Source organism: Panthera tigris, chromosome B2 (assembly GCF_018350195.1).
Source record: "Panthera tigris isolate Pti1 chromosome B2, P.tigris_Pti1_mat1.1, whole genome shotgun sequence".
In the NCBI taxonomy this organism is placed as follows: Eukaryota; Metazoa; Chordata; class Mammalia; order Carnivora; family Felidae; genus Panthera; species Panthera tigris.
Genome location: NC_056664.1, coordinates 53,962,624 through 53,979,474, shown reverse-complemented (window position 1 = coordinate 53,979,474; position 16,851 = coordinate 53,962,624). Strand labels below are relative to the sequence as shown.

Sequence of the window (16,851 nt, the reverse complement as noted above, 5' to 3'; positions counted from 1 at the left end):
TTTATCCATTCACCAGTTAATGGACATTGAATTCTCCCCGCTCAGTTTTTAGCTGTTTATAAATAATGCTGCTATGAATATTTGCTTAAAATCTTTGTGTGGACATATGTTTTCATTTATCTTAGGTAGATACCTAGGAGTAGAATTGCTTATTTATATGATAAAATTATGTTTAATTTTTAAAGAAATTGTCAAACTGTTTTCCAAAGTGGCTATACAATTTAATATTCTCACCAGCAATGTATGAGGGTTCTAGTATCTTCACATCCTTGGCAGTACTTATTATTGTCTGCCTTTTTAATTATAGCCATTCTAGTGGGTCTGAAGTGGTATTCTACAAATTTAATTTGTGTTTCCCTGATGACTAATGATTTTGAGCATCTTTTCATGTTCATATGGTTCAAATCTTTGGCCATTTTAATTTTATTTTACATTATTTTTTAAAGTGTATTTATTTATTTTGAGAGACAGAGAGAGAGTGAGAGCAGAGGAGGGGTAGAGAGAAAGGGAGAGAGAATCCCAAGGAGAGAATTCCAATCCCATGTGGTGGGATCATGACCTGAACCAAAATCAAGAATTGGACGCTCAACTGTCTGAGCCACCCAGGCACCCTGGCCATTTTAATTTTTATTATTTTATTAAAATACTGAATATTTCACCTGTATTTTTTTTGTCTCCCACCATTTCCATTTGTCTGACCACCACTACTACAATATCCTGTTGTAACATTCCATACATACTTAAAACCAAGCAAAGCATGGACTTCCATCTTTAAAAATTAAACAGGCATTTTGGGGGTGCCTGAATAGCTCAGTCAGTTAGGCATCCAACTCTTCATCTTGGCTCGTGTCTTGATCTCAGGGTTGTAGGTTCAGGACCCACTCTGGCCTCTGCACTGGGTGCGAAACCTACTTAAAAAAATATTAAACAGGCATTTTGGACAACACAGTCTTGGCAATGGAACCTGGACTACATTTATCAAACATAGTAGGGAAAGTTTTCACTCTGCATCATAAAAAGGACAGCCAGATAGAAACTTTCACAGCAGTGAAATAAGATGGGAGAATTTTAACAAAGTGTTTAGTTTATTAAAAAGAGACTTCCTGGGGCATCTGGGTGGCTCAGTCAGTTAAGTGTGCCACTTTGGCTCAGGTCATGATCTTGCGGTCTGTGGGTTCGAGCCCCGCGTTGGGCTCTGTGCTGACGGCTCAGAGCCTGGAGCCTGCTTCGGATTCTGTGTCTCCCTCTCTGTCTCTGCCCCTCCCCCGCTCATGCTCTGTCTCTCTCTCTGTCAAAAATAAACATTAAAAAAGTGTTTAAAAAGAGACTTCCTCAGGGGCGCCTGGGTGACTCTGCCAGTTAAGGGGCTGGCTTTGGCTCAGGTTATGATCTCACGAATCTTGAGTTGAGTTCGAGCCCAGCATCAGGCTGCTGTCAGAGCAAAGCCTGCTTCAGATCCTCTGTAACCACTTCTCTCAGCCCCTCACTGGCTAGTGCTTGCCCTCTCTCAAAAATAAATAAACATTAAAAAAAATAGATTTCCTACACTGCCAGAGATCTTGAATATGCCACCTGGCCAGTCATCCAAAGCAATTCTTCTCATAATTGATGACTTTGGCTTCCGCTTTGGGAAGATAACTACCTTTTTCTGAACTTATTTGCATTTTGCATTATTTAATGTCTTCTATGGAAGTAGGTCCTTTCTGTGTTTTAAGGTTTTTTTTTTTTTCTTGTTTTTTTGAAGGATTCTTAACCTTTTGATCTTGGTATTAATGGTCTTGAGTTTTTTCCATTCTTGGTTTGATTTCTGTGCATTTTTGGCTGGAATATTTCATATAGATTTCTTTACTGGGGTTTTCCCTTTAGCTCTCTCATCAAAATCATCATCATTATCATCATCTTCCTCCTCCTCTCCATCATATCATCATCTTCATTAGCAACAAGTTTTACCTTTTTCTTTCTTTTTTTTTTTTTTTAACGTTTATTTATTTTTGGGACAGAGAGAGACAGAGCATGAACTGGGGAGGGGCAGAGAGAGAGGGAGACACAGAATCGGAAGCAGGCTCCAGGCTCTGAGCCATCAGCCCAGAGCCTGACGCGGGGCTCGAACTCATGGACTGTGAGATCGTGACCTGAGCTGAAGTCGGATGCTTAACCGACTGAGCCACCCAGGCGCCCCAAGTTTTACCTTTTTCTGTGGAACTTTACTACCACTTCCAGGGGCAGATCGCTTTCCAGGTATATTTAGGAGTTTCACATCTTCCTCCTCTTCATCTTCTGACTGTGCATCTTCTTACATAGTACTAAATGCTATCCACAGAAATGCACAGCCTTGAAGCACAGACCACAGGTGGTGTTATGCCAAAGCACCCAAAGGAAATCATTGACTGTACAGACATTTTCAAAGTTGTCAGTGTTACTGTAATTGGGCTGCCTTCATAATTCCTTGTCTCTGCCTCAACATTGTACAATTCATCTTTTTGTTTTAGACTGAAGATCAGATATATTTATTATCACATACATGTAAATGAATGAAACGTACCAATGAAAAGGTAAAAGGCTATATAGGATTTAACAAAAATAATGAACAGTGGGTTATGTCCTACATATAAGAATCAAACATTTATATAATGTTCTCAAAATAAATCAATTGTGTAGAGGAACAGATTAATGACTTAACTTGATTTTATTATTTATTTATTTAATGTTTATTTTTTGAGAGAGAGAGAGAGAGAGACAGCACATGAGTGGGGGAGGGACAGAGAGAGAGGCAGACACAGATCTGAAGCAGGCTCTAGGCTCTGAGCTGTCAGCTCAGAGCCCGACACAGTGCTGGAACCTACAAACTGTGAGATCATAACCTGAACCAAAGTCAGATGCTTAACTGATTGAGCCACCCAAGCGTCCTTTATTTATTATTTTTAAGTAGGCATAATGCCAAGCACGGAGCCCAGTGCCAGGCTTGAACTCAAGGCCCTGAGATCAAGATCTGAGCTGAGATCAAGAGTCAGATGCTTAATCAACTGAGTCACCCAGGTGCCTCTTAATTTGATTTTTTTAAATTGAAAGACAATTGACATACAACATATTAGGTTCAGGTGTACAACATAATGATTCAATATTTATATATATTGTGAAATGATCACCATAATAAGTCTAATTAACATCCATCACCACACATAGTTACAAAGTTTTTTTCTTATGATGAAAACTTTTAAGATTCACTGTCAGAGCAACTTTCAAATATACCATACAGTATTATCAGCCATAGTCCCCAGGTTGTGTATGACCTCTCCTTGGCTTATTTATTTTATAACTGTAAGTTTGCATCTTTTGACCCCTTCCCATATTTTGTTTATCCTCCACTCCTCCTCCTCTGGCAACCACAATCTGTTCTCTGTGTTTATGAGTTTGATCTTTTGTTTCGTTTTGTTATAGATTCCACATATAAATGGGATTATAGGTACAAGAAAAGAAAGCTCTCTGTTCAGATCTGCCTATTTTTTAATTGGGTTGTTTTCTTTCTCTTGAGTTGTTTCAGTTCTTTATATATTTTGGATATTAATGCCTTATCAAATACATGATTGTACAGTTCATCTTTTGCACTGGTCTCTAAACTGACCATTCTTAAAGATAACTGGTGTTCATTTTCATCATTATCCATCTTAAACTGATAATTTTTGTCAGCTTGTAGTTCATACCTGGAAAGATAGTTCTGGGGCTTCAGTCCATACGCAGGTAGGAGAGAAGGTAGATGGAGATAAAGGACTGCTGCTCCAGAGAATAGCCACACAGGGTGACTCATACCAGGGCTGATCTTTGCCCATTTTTAAGCTGGATTCTGTGTCTTCTTGTAAGAGTTCTTTGTATAATCTGGATATAAGTCCTTTAACAGACATAAAATTTGTGAATGTTTTCTTATGGTCTGTGGTTTGTCTTTTCATTTATTTAGTGCTACCCTTTTAAGTGTAAAATTTTAATTTTTTTGTTAAGTCTAATTTGTCAATTATTTTCCTTTATGATATCATATCTAAGAATTCTTTGCCTCCTAGAGTCATGAAAATTTTCTGTTATTTTTTTTCTGGAAATTTTAGAGTTTTGATTCTTACATGTAGTCTCTGATCCATTTAGAATTTTTCTTTATTTTATATGAATTATTGATATTCTTTTAAATATTAGTAGAGTTCATCAGTGAAGCCATGTGAGGCTGGTGTTTTCTCTGTGGGACTATTTTAAGTTATCAATTTAAAATTAAATATTCAATTTCTTTACTTTTTATATGCCTACTCAAATTTTCTATTTCTTCTTGAGTCTGTTTGATCATTTGTATCTTTGTAGGAATTTGTTCATTTCACCTAAATTGTCTAATTTGTTGGCTTAATAGTATTCCCCTTTAGTTCTTTGTCTTTCTGTATAGTTGGCAGTGCTTTCAGATTTCTTTTTTCTTCTATCTGGTCAGAAAGTTGGGGCTTTCATTAAAAAGTGTGTGTTCTGTTGCACACTTCTGTGACTATGCCTGCATCTAGGGCTAAATGGCAGGAACACAGAATATAAAGTGGTGAGAGTTGACCCCACTCTCTTGGGATCAGAGAGGAAGGTTTCCTTCCTAAGAGTTTTAGTTCCTATTCTTTTGGGACTTCTAATGTCACTGCCAGTGGGATTGCTTGAGGGCTGGAAGTTAGGAGAGAAAATGGGGGGGGGGATTTTTGCACTCCCTTCCTCACTCTGCAAGTCAGAATAAGGGGTCTTCTCTTGGAGTTCTCTCTCTCTGATCCTCAGTACCTAGCTCTGGGTTTCAGGGTGTGCGGCTGCATTGCATTCAGTCTGGGGGATACTGGAGACGAAAAATGGCAAACTCATGATTAGTTTGGTGATACTTCGAGTTCTGGCAGTTTTACTTCAAGTTCCTTGTTACTAGTTGCTTTTCAGAATCCTCAGATAGCTAGTTGCTCTGTGCATTCTGTTCAGTTATATAGTTGTGTTCAAGGGGAGACATATGCTTATTCTACTTTAGTGTACTCAAAACCCTGATATGTTTTTAATTTGTCTATCCTCCTTCCACCTTAAGCCTGTTGCTTTTCTCCCTTTTATTTATTTGTTTTTTGGAAAATCTTGTAGAATTTTGCCATCTAAAATGAAGTGTGTATTGCTATGTATAACTCATGTAACACTGCAGATTCCATTTATTTAATCATTATACAGAATTTTTAGTAACTTAACTTTAATATGTTTTCATTTGGAAAAGTTTCTTTTCTTTTCTGATCAATCTCATCATTCTCCAGATTGATGTGTTCTCTAGATTTCCTTCTAATTTCCGGAAACGAAATAGACTGAGATTAAAGAACACCCCTCAGATTTTGGAGAAAACAATATACATTTTATCATGTTATTGAAGTGATTTACACAGAGAATAGAATTCTCACATTAAGAATTAGGCAGTAGACCATTAACAAGCTTTAAGTAACTAACTGACCAACTCTGGAGAATCATTAACAAATGTTAAATAAGTAAATTCCTGCCACTACCCCTTCTGCAGTGAACTGTATGGAGGAGGAAGCATTTGCAAGCATTTCAGACGGATGTAGAGTGTAGCTAACTGCCTTTTGTTTTAAAAGCTGCTAAAGGGCATTCCAAAGGAATCCCAAATATATTTGAGAAGATTTGGTGAAACTACCTAGTTTTTGTTTGTTTGTTTGTTTGAGTTCCTTTATTTTGAAGGATAGAGCAAGTGGAGGGGAGGGACAGGAGAGAGAATCCCAAGCAGGCTTCACACTGTCAGCACAGAGCCCAATTCTCCCGTGAACCGTGAGATCATGACCTGAGCTGAAATCAAGAGATGGATGCTTAACCAACTGAGCCATTCAGGCGCCCCAAAACTGTCTGGCTTTTCAAAAGTGATGTAATATAACAGAAATTTGCAATGAAAAAAGAAACTTAAAAGTTTAATAATTAATTTATAATCAAGAGGTCTATTTGTACTGTTCTGAAGTCCTCTTGTGGGATCTCAACTTCTGAGGGACATTGTAAGAATCTGATGAAATCTATGGTCTATATCTCCAGAAATGTTAGGGATACATAGACATATACATTTGCATATACTTTGAAGTGACTAAGGAGGCCCTTTTAATGCTCATGTGTGAATTCCTAGGGCAGAGATAGATTCCAGTTAAGAAATCCTGCAGTATTGGGGCGCCTGGGTGGCTTAGTCAGTTGAGTGTCTAGACTCGTGATTTTGGCTCAGGTCATGACCCCAGGGTCGTGGGATCCAGCCCTGTGTGGGTTCCATGCTGAGTGTGGAGCCTACTTAAGATTCTTTGTCTCTTTCCCTCTGCCCCCTCCCCTTGCTTGTGCTTGCTCTCTAAAAAAAAAATAAATAAAATAATTAAAAAAAGAAAAAAAAGAAGTCCTGCACTAAGATAACCAGGTATCTTTGTCTAGTTAGGGTTGGGATTTTCAAAAATCTCTGCCAGGTAAAAATGTGTCCTGGGTAATGCCTTTGGCAGGGTGAGGTGAGTTGAGCTTTAATTCCCACTATGGTTCAGGTGTGAGATGTTGTAGATAACTTCCTGTATATTATCAGTAATGCTTGGAGAGATAGTAATTCATAAAGTTATTCTCAATCTATAGTGTACAACTGGAAATTCTAGCTCACATCTTTTACTTACAGCATGGACGCTGATGTGCTCCAAGTTTGTTTAACAGTGAAGACATACATATTCAGGGAATATATGGGGCTACAAAAACTCCCTGGGGCAATGTGTCTCTGCTTGTCTTTACCATGCTGCAGTAATAGGGCTGCAGAAGTCAAGTGGTATAGTGGAAATGATCCCAACTTAGTTGTTAAAAGACCTAAGGACAGGGGCGCCTGGGTGGCTCAGTCGGTTAAGTGTCTGACTTTGGCTTAGGTCATGATCTCACAGCTTGTGAGTTTGAGCCCCGAGTCGGGCTCTGTGCTGACAGCCTGGAGCCTGGAGCCTGCTGCGGATTCTGTGTCTCCCTCTCTCTGCCCCTACCCTGCTTGTGCTCTCTGTCTCTCATAAACGAACAAATGTTTAAAAAAATAAAAAAGACCTAAGGACAAGTCCCATTCTTTAGCTTCCCTAGCATAAATCACTTAATATTGCCAACGCTTACTTTCTTCTTTGGTAAACCAGAAATAGTAATAACTGTTCTTTTTGAAGGATATTCTGAGGATCCATGAAAATAGTACATGCATGTGATTTTTAAAAATATATAAACCTATTGATTGAAACATAAAGAGACATAGCTGTGATGAATGGAAACTTCATTCATTCACCCTGCATTTTTTCATTAGCAAGTACCTACAAATCTAACATGCATAGGGAATTTTTTTACTTCCTTATACTCTTGGCTGGAAATATGGCCCTACTATCTCTCAGATACTTTTTAGAATCTGTCCATCTTGTATAGAAAAAAGAGAATAAAAGGATGCTTAGTGTTAGAGAATGAGGAAGTCAATCGATCTATGTAATATTTGAGTTGAAGAAAATCAGTAATCAAGTAGTTTATATTAGCTCTTAAATTGATAGTCAAAAAGAGCAGGGCGATTTTAGGCTTTCCTGGAAATAGTGAGATCTTATCCTGCCCCACATCCTGGGTCAGAGATGGGGAAATGATAATAGCTGCCATTTCCTGAGAGCTTTCCTATCTTTACATATATTGTATCTCATTTAATCATCACTTGCCTAAGGTCCTATAGAGGTTGTTCCAAGTTGAAATTCCAACTCTGGTCCTTTTACCTGCATAGTCCATGCTCATAGCTACCCATCAGGGGAATGGGGCTGAATTAGAGCAAGCTGAACTGGCATTTGCCTTTTCTAAGATTCATAGGGATCAATGTTAATTCACATTTTTTAACCTTGAAAGCTCAGAGCAACCTTTGAGCTTGCTCTTTAGGACTTACAGACGGTGATAACTGCCATCTGAAAACAAGATGGGATTCAGATGGGATCAAGTTTTAGCTTTAAGAAATACGGATCTCTGAGCTCCACTTATTAATTTTTGAAATTCTTAAATGAGTGAATTTATAATATTTAATCTATTTTCTGAGAGGTCGTTTTCAAGCATATTGGAATTTAAATTTCTGAGTTATTAGAATATATGAAGCCATATGATTATTATAACTTGTAAATATAGTGCATTTTGTCCATTATTATTAGAAAGAAAAATGTGCTGGTGTTTTCCACAGGTGCAGTCAGATGCAGACTGAGGGGCTGAATTCCCCCTTGGTCTGCTCTTTTAGCTGTAGTCTGCTGGTTACAATACTGATGTGGCAGAACAGAAGAAACCAAAGGGTGAATTTTAAATAACATTCTTAGTTGTTTAGACTCTCTTAAAATATTTAGAATATCTAGCTATATGTCTGAATCATATGCTGTGCTGGGTGGGAGGTAAAATTAGGAAATTTTGGCTGGCTACTGCTACATTATAATTTCTCTAGAAACCTCAAGAAAATAATGGACTCAAGCATGCCTTGAGCTGTTCTCTGAGAAACTATGGCAACAGGCCTTTTAATTAAAGCTGAACTAGTGTGTGTAGCTTAGAAAAACAGATACTGCCAAACTGATAGCAAGAGTGTATGGGAATAATCCAGGAAACTAAAAAAAAATTCTTTTTAGATATATTTGATAATTCTTTGTTATCTATATTGTTCAAAGAAATAGGAAAAAAAAGAAACAGTAGGAAAGTCTTTTAGTGGATGTCAATATTTGGCCTTGGAATATCCTGTATTGATTTTCTGTAAGCAAATACAGTTTCCTAATTATGCTTTTTAAGGTTAGTATTCAAATTATGTTTCCTGAGTGCAGGTTCACTGACCTTGGAAGGGCCAGCCTGGAGGCATCCTCCTTTGCAAGGGCAACCAACCCGGGATAGTCAAAAAGGGTGATCTTTCCATTTTGATAACAGAGACTATATGTGTGCCACAGTGAGACAGCTCGTGGGCTGTTGATCAATAAATTAGTAAACTAGCCTTCAGCTGAGATGAACCATTTATAGCCAACATGCTAGAGTTTGTAAACTCAGAGCATACCAAAAAGTAATTAAAAAACCCCAAAAAGTAAATGGGAAGTCAAGAGTTGCCGTTTTTCTAGGATCAAAATATGTGTTATGCTCATAACTCCCAGTGATGGAGAGATTTTATCACCTTCTTTGCCGTGGAAAGTTTGAGTTTATGGCTATTGCTTTAATATCCCACCTGATTAGTGCTCCCATTCACTCTTAAAAATGTATGTGCTTGGAGCATAAATTGTAAATCACTCGGTAAGGGCAATAACAGAGATGATGAGCCTCTAATGAAATAAAATGCAATGGTGACAAATGTAAAGTTCATAAGCCGAGACAGTGTAGGAACTGGCTCTTAAAATAGTCTGTTGTCCAGTCTCCTTGGTTCTGGCTTGCAGTTTACCTTTTATTGTACTGTTAGCAGAGTTAGCTAGTATAGTATAGTATAGTATAGTATAGTATAGTATAGTATAGTATAGTATAGCTAGTAACAGTATAATCAGATCTGATCTTCCACACCTTTTGCTTAATGGCTTCCCATTGCTTACGGAATTAGTATACCCTTTCTCAGACTCAGCTCCACCCTACCTCTAATGCGTACATTACCTAAACACAAACAAGGCCCAGCTGTTAAATGTTCCCTGTCCTCCTCTGTGTGTTCCTACTTTTCCCAGTGCCGGAATTCCTCTACTCTTTGTGTGTGTGTAGCGAACTCCTACTCATACTTAAAAACGAGGACTAAACATCACCTTTTCCTTTCCTTTATCTCACAATCCCCACTTAATTCTCTCAAACATTCTCCTCTGTGGGACTAGGTGTAGGGATTTACACATCTGTCTTCCTAAGGCAGGTGCTCTGTACCGTTGACCCTTGATGCAGGGGTTGGGACATCAACCCCCACAGCAGTTGAAAATCCACGTATAACTTTTGGCTCCCCCCAAAAACTTAACTACTAATAGCCTACTGTTGACCGGAAGCTTTACCAATAAAATAAATAGTTGATTAACACATATATTGTATGTTATATGTATTATATACTGTATCCTTATAGTAACATAGAAAAAATGTTATTAAGAAAACTCAAGAAAGAGAAAATGCATTTATAGTACTGTGCTGTATATAAAAAACAAAACAAAATTGTATGACCTGTCAGAATGGCTAAAATCAACAACTCAAGAAACAACAGGTGTTGGCGAGGATGTGGAGGAGGGGGGAAACCTCTTGTACTGTTGGTGGGTGTGGTCACTATGGAAAACAATATGGATGTTCCTCAAAAAGTTAAAAGTAGAACTACCCTATGGTCCAGCAAAGGCACTATCAGGTATTTACCCAAAGAATACAAAAATACTAAGTCTAAGGGATACATGCACCCGGAGGTTTATAGCAGCATTATTACAATAGCTAAATTATGGAAACAGCCCAAGTGTCCATGGATTGATGGGTGAATACAGAAGATGTGGTATATACACAATGGAATATTACTCAGCCATAAAAAAGTATAGAATCTTGCCATTTGCAACAACATGCATGGAGCTAGAGAGTATTATGTTAAGCAACATAAGTCAGTCAGAGAAAGACAAATACCATATGATTTCACTCATATGTGCAATTTAAGAAACAAAACAAATGAACAAAGGGGGGGAAAAAGGAGAGAGGAACGCAAACCAAGAAACAGACTCTTGGGGCACCTGGGTGGCTTCTTCGGTTGAGCGTCCTACTTCAGCTCAGCTCATGCTCTCGTGGTTCATGAGTTTGAGCCTTGCGTCGGACTCTGTGCTAACAGCTAGGAGCCTGGAGCCTGCTTCAGATTCTGTGTCTCCCTTTTTCTGTGCTCCTCCACTTGCGCTCTGTCTCTGTCTCTCTCAAAAATAAAAAAAAATTAAAAAAAGAAGAAGAAGAAACAGACTCTTAGCTCTACAGAACAAACTGGTGGTTACTAGAGGGGAAGAAAGGGGAGGAATGGGTGAAATAGGTGATGGGGATTCAGGAGTGCACTTGTGATGAGCCCTGGGGGTTGTATGGAAGTGTTTAAATCTCTGTATTGTATACCTGAAACTAACATTACCCTGTGTTAACTAACTGGAATTTAAATAAAAATGTAAAAAAGAAAAATCTGCGTGTGGACCTGCGCTGTTCAAACCTATGTTATTCAAGGGTCAACTGTAGTTTTTATCTTGTCTCCACAGCCTTGTGTGGTGTGTGGCACAGAATGGGTACTTACTATTTGTTGAATATTTGATGTTTGGTAAATATTTGATGAATGGATGAGTGGGCTTAAGTGGGTAAAGTAATTGGAGTCACTAGGGCATATTTGAGAAAACACAGAGTAGTTGAAATTTGGTTCTGCTGTTTTCCCTCTTCCCTTTTTCTCGTTCTTCTGCTCCTCCAGGTGCCTGTTTGTTGGCTTCTCGGAACACTTTCTTCAGCGTCTCACCTGGGCTTGCCTTACCCCTGAATTCCCCTCAGCTTCTAAAATCCCTTTTGCCTTTCTTCCCCAAACTTCTATCTTCACCTCCCATCAGAATGTCATTTCCATACTGAAGAATGCAGCTAGATATAATTAGAGGATAATCACTTCAGCTTAATTCATTCCAGGTTATAAAAGACTGACAGGGAGACAGCAGGAAGTGTCTGATATTTGAATTCCACAATAGAAAGGCTTGCTTTGTCTGTTCAGATTTCTGACTGTGTATAACCTTCCCTTTCATATAGTATATTAATGCCATCGCTAAACAGGTTTTCATGCCAGGGTTTCGGATTATGTCATTCAATCTTGACAAAGGAATATTTTGAGAGAGGCCTGACTGTAACCAGTTTCAGCAATATTAACGTCTTTGTTCAGCATTTGTGCAATTATTTGGATATTTTACTGCTTTTTTGGGTATTTTTTTATATACATGAACGAACATTGGAAATACTAATGATGGTGATAAGGAAATTAAGTTTTATTCAGCTAATGAACTTCAAGCAAAGATAAAAAAATCATGTGAGGCAAGAGTTGATTCTTAGTCTCAAATGGATGCTCACCAATTTTAACCCTATGTGTAGTCTTTTATTATTTGGAAAAAAAAAAGCAAAAGTAAGGAAAATGTATGGAATTCTGGAACTCTACTTCAAGATTGTATACAAAAGGGGAGCTATAACTAAGGATTTTTTAATTTTATATTTCGGTTTCCAGGCCAGAAACCTAAGTCTCTCAGTGTGACTTTGCACATTTTATTTCTTCTGTGTTTTCAAACAACTGTTCGGTACAATTGAGGGGCCACCTGTAAAAGGGAAGGAGATATGCTTGGGTTTCCTTCAAGCTGCCCCTTTAACGTTGTTAGCTCTTGCTTTAAATCCTTCTAGCAGCTGAAATCTAGCTAATCGATACCTTTGCTGCAACTACTTTAGTAGATCCCCAAATCAGAGCCCTGCAAAACCAGGATATGACACAGGCTCCTGGATTGGGTACTGAGATTTATGAGATGAGGCCAGAGGTTCTGAAACCATCACCACTTCCCTTCCCTGTTTACCTCATCCATCCAGGAACCACCAGAGCCTGGAGGGCAGTTTACTCTGGGCCACGAATTCTGAAGGGCTCGGTCTTACTAGAAGAGTGAACTCAACTGACTGAGAGAGGCCTTTCTGTCAGAAGCTTAAGTGGAATAAAATCAGATTGAATAAGACCTACCCTTGCCTTTTTGGAACTCTCTTTCCTCCCTTCATCTTGTAGCGATGTATCATTTGTGGAGAAATTTGTCATTCACTGAAGTTAGTGTTGATGTTTTCTTTTTTCTCTTCTTTGGCTATACCTGCATTTTCCTGAGAGTTGCTATACTTGTGCATAGAATCAAAGGGTAAATGGGGTTTGTTATTATTTGTTTGTTTTTTCTGGCTTTGCACATGGGATTTTAGTAATGGGACTAGGAGAATGGAAAGAAGTAACCGGAAAAACTTTTTGTATGCTGGTATCTCTTCTCTGTAGAACTTAAAGATTTAGTTAGGCAGTATTTGTGGTTAATTGCCTATTTATTTTAATTTTTGTTTTATTTTTGCATGTGAAACATTCACATGATTCAAAAATTAAAACATAAAATAAAAATATATCAGTGAGAATTCTTATGCCATTCTTGTTCCTCATATATTAGGAAATCTTAGATTACCACTGTTCTAAGTTTATTGTGAATCCTTTATTATTTTTCTTTTTACAAGGAAATAAATATATATTTTGTTTTTCTCCTTTTTCATATGCATAGTAATGTGCTGTATTCACTGTTGTGCATCTTGTTTTATCCACTTAATGTATCTTGGAGAACTTTCTATAGAGAGTGCTCTAATTTTTTTTTATAGGTGCATAGCATCCCCTTTGATACAAATATAATTTAGTTAATCATCCCCAATTTATGACATTTGGGAATTTTTTAATCTTTTATTATAAACCATGCTTAAATATAAAACACATTGCACATGTGTGCAAATGTTGTCTGTAAGATGAACCCCCAGAAGGAGAATTATGTTGTCAAAGATTTATGTATTTCAGTTTTGATAAATACTATCATATGGCCTTCCATAATGGTTTGTCTTAATTACTGATGCTTCATAATATGTCCTCTCTTATTGGGATGTTCTTTTGCTTGGCTATTTTTTTTTTAAGTTTATTTATTTATTTTTAGAGAGAGAGAGACAGAAAGAGAGAGAGAGAGAGAGAGAGAGAGAGAGAGAGCGAGCTGGGGAAAGGCAGAGAGAGAGAGGAAGAAAGAGAATTCCAAGCAGGCTCTGTGCTGTCAGTGCAGTGCTGGGCTCGATCTCAGTAACCATGAGATCATGACCTGAGTGGAGATTAAAAGTTGGATACTTAACCAAATGAGCCGCCTAGGCACCCTTTGCATTGCTGTTTTTATTTTTTCCTGTTTTATATGAATATTAGAACAAGGTTGTCTAATTCTAAGAGAAAGATTAGTATTTTTATAGAGATCATGTTAAATGTAAATTTTGTTAAAGGAGAACTGAGTCTTTGTGATCTTGAATTTTCCCATCTAATAATTGGTATGCTTTTCTATTTTATTTTATTTTTTAATTAATTAATTTATTTCGAGAGAGAGAGCACGAGTGGGAGAGGGGCAGAGAGAGAGGGAGAAAGAGAGAATTCTAAGCAGGTTCTATGATGTCAATGCAGAGCCTGACACAGGGCTTGAACTCATGAACTCTGAGTTCATGACCTGAGCCGAGATCAAGAGTGGGATGCACAACTGACTGAGCCACCCAGGTGCCCCTATGCTTTTCTATTTTAAACTCTTCTTTTGTGGAAGAGTCTTTTTCATGTATTTTCCCCACATTTCTTGTTAAGATTATTTCCAGTATTTTATCTTTTCGGTTGTGATTAAAAGTGGGTCTTTTTTTCATTATATCTTCTGTTTGTAGTTTCTATATATGAAAACTATTGGTTTCATTATCTTAACCTTATAATCTGCTTACTTAACCTATTTTACTGTTTGTAATACAGTGGAATCACTGTAGATTCAGTGGAATCTTTTGTGTTTTCCAGGTATACAGACATATCATCGGGGGTGCTGGCTGGCTCAGTCAGTAGAATGTGTGGCTTTTGATCTCAGGGCTGAGCCTCCTTGGGTGTAGAGATTACTTAAAAATAAAATCTTATATGTGCTGCCGAAGCGAGCACTAAAAATAAAATCTTAACAAAAACCCCCACAAAACCCCCAAACATATCACCTGCAAGTAGAGATTATTGTACATCCTCTTTTCCTATTGTGAATTTATTATTTCATTGGTATGTATGGACATCCAGGAAAATGTTAAATAGTAGTAATGACAGTAGGTATCCTTTTCCAGTGCCTGACTTTACTGACAATATCTTTGGTATTTCCCTGGTAAGCATAAGCTGGGTATTGGGTTTAAATAAATACATTTTATTATGTTTCAGGACCATCCATCTGTGCTGGTAATTTATTTTCTGTTCTTTCAGCTCCACCTTGACCTTACATACTATAGTCCCTGGAGTTGGGGTCCGGGACTCTGCAGGCTACTTTTCTCAGATGCCTTTGACAGCTGCTTCCTATTGGGATCTGTCAATAGGGGGCACTAGAGGGAGTCTGGAAGTTGGGAGGAGGGAGAAGCATTTCCTGTCTCTTGTTGTTCCTGTCAGAGGTGCCCTACCTAGTAAAGGTAGTTCACCAAGGACCTCCAGCTTTTTCTCAGGAATGCCAGAACCAGCTTCATCACCTCCCCTCATAGGTATCAGCCGAAGCCAGGCAGTGATCCCTCTTCAGAGGAATGAGCCCCAACTGAGAGGCACTTTCCTCCTCTGAGCCCCTGAGGAACTAATGGCCCCTGAACAGTGTGCCCCTTTCACCCTCTGAGCTCCAGCTTTGTGGAGCCTCTCCTTTGAGCGCCCACATTCATGTAACCTAATCTCTTCCCACCCTCACCCCAACTAATGGGTGGCAGCTGCATTTATTATGTCTGGGTTAGCTCAGTGTCCTCCTTTTGCTCTTCCAGTCCTCCAACACCTGTTTCACCAATTCCCTTTATTCAGTCCCCTCTGTTGAGCTTGCTGATGAGCTGATGAGCTGATGAGCTTTCTGCTTTCCTGAAAGGACCCAGTCTGTGACTCATCTATTCCTGTCTTACTGAATGTTTTGATCCAGATTGTTTTCCGAATCCTTTGCCCCAGTGCTTTTTCTGTGCCAATGGGGATGATTGTGTGGTTTTTCTTTATAGACCTATGAAATATAATAATGGATTTTTCTAACTAACACTGGACTCTTCTTGAATTTCTCTAGTAAGTCCCCCTTCATCATGTGTTCTTTCACTGGGCTGCTGATCCTTCTTGATGATATTTTCATTATGGTATTTGCATTAATCTTTATACATGAGATTGGTCTGAGGTTTTCTCTTTTTGGGTAGCCTATGTCAGGGTTCTATTTCAATGCTGTATTTGCTTCATAAAAGTTTTAGGTTTCCCATTTTTTTTTTTTTCTGAACTCTGGAACAGTTCCTATAGCATTTTACATCAGCCTTTACAAGTTTCTGTTGTTTTGTCTGGTTTTTGCTTCTTAAAGTTTGGTGGTATCCCTTTAGGAGATTCTCTGATATTGGTGCTAGTTTGGTATCATATACTAGGAGATTATTTTATTAAATTAATCCAGAATGACTCAAAAAATGATGTTTGATGCTGCATTAGCTGGTCTGGTTGAGAAAAGCTGGTCCAAACCAAACTGAAATAGGCAGTGTGTCTCTGGTGCCCTTTAATCCCATAATTATTGTACTATGTCTTTAAGTAATTCTGCCTCTTACCTGCTCCTCTTTTCCATCCTATTCTGATGCCAATGCCTGCTGAGGTTACCTACTCTGAACTGATACAGTTTTTGTTATATGACCCTGCATATATCACATATTTGCATTTTAATAACAGAATCATAAATATGTTCATGACAGAATCTTGCGTGCTGGTACTTTATGTTTTGTGTCTCTTGTGTCTTCTGTTTTAAGTTCTCCAAGTGCACTTACATCTGAGGTGAGACATAACTGTACTGGGTTGAGGAGAGTGTATCTTCCCACTGACTCAGTTAAATAGGTTTAATAAACTTAGCACTCAGAAACCTGAGGGGGGTCTCTAGCCTTCTTTTAAAAAACCTCCAAAACATCAGGGTCACCTTGGAGTGAATAAGGGAAAAATGGAAGAATGCCTTATTTAAATTTCTGATCCCATCTCTAGATTCATGGCTCGTCATTTATTTTCAGTGCTGTTATGCATCCTCCTTTCTCTGACCAGTGGCCATTTTCTTGCCCTTGACCTTGTTGACTGCTTTGCTGTGACCCTGGCTT

The 16,851-nt window shown here is 38.2% G+C and overlaps 1 protein-coding gene and 1 pseudogene across 2 annotated transcripts in view; one reads left to right on the top strand and one right to left on the bottom strand.

Annotated features, from left to right (window-relative positions):
* DST (dystonin) overlaps positions 1-16,851 on the top strand; it is a 491,592-nt gene that overhangs the window by 13,928 nt on the left and 460,813 nt on the right. The window lies entirely within an intron of this gene.
* Positions 1,581-3,805, bottom strand: LOC102969632 (annotated as a pseudogene).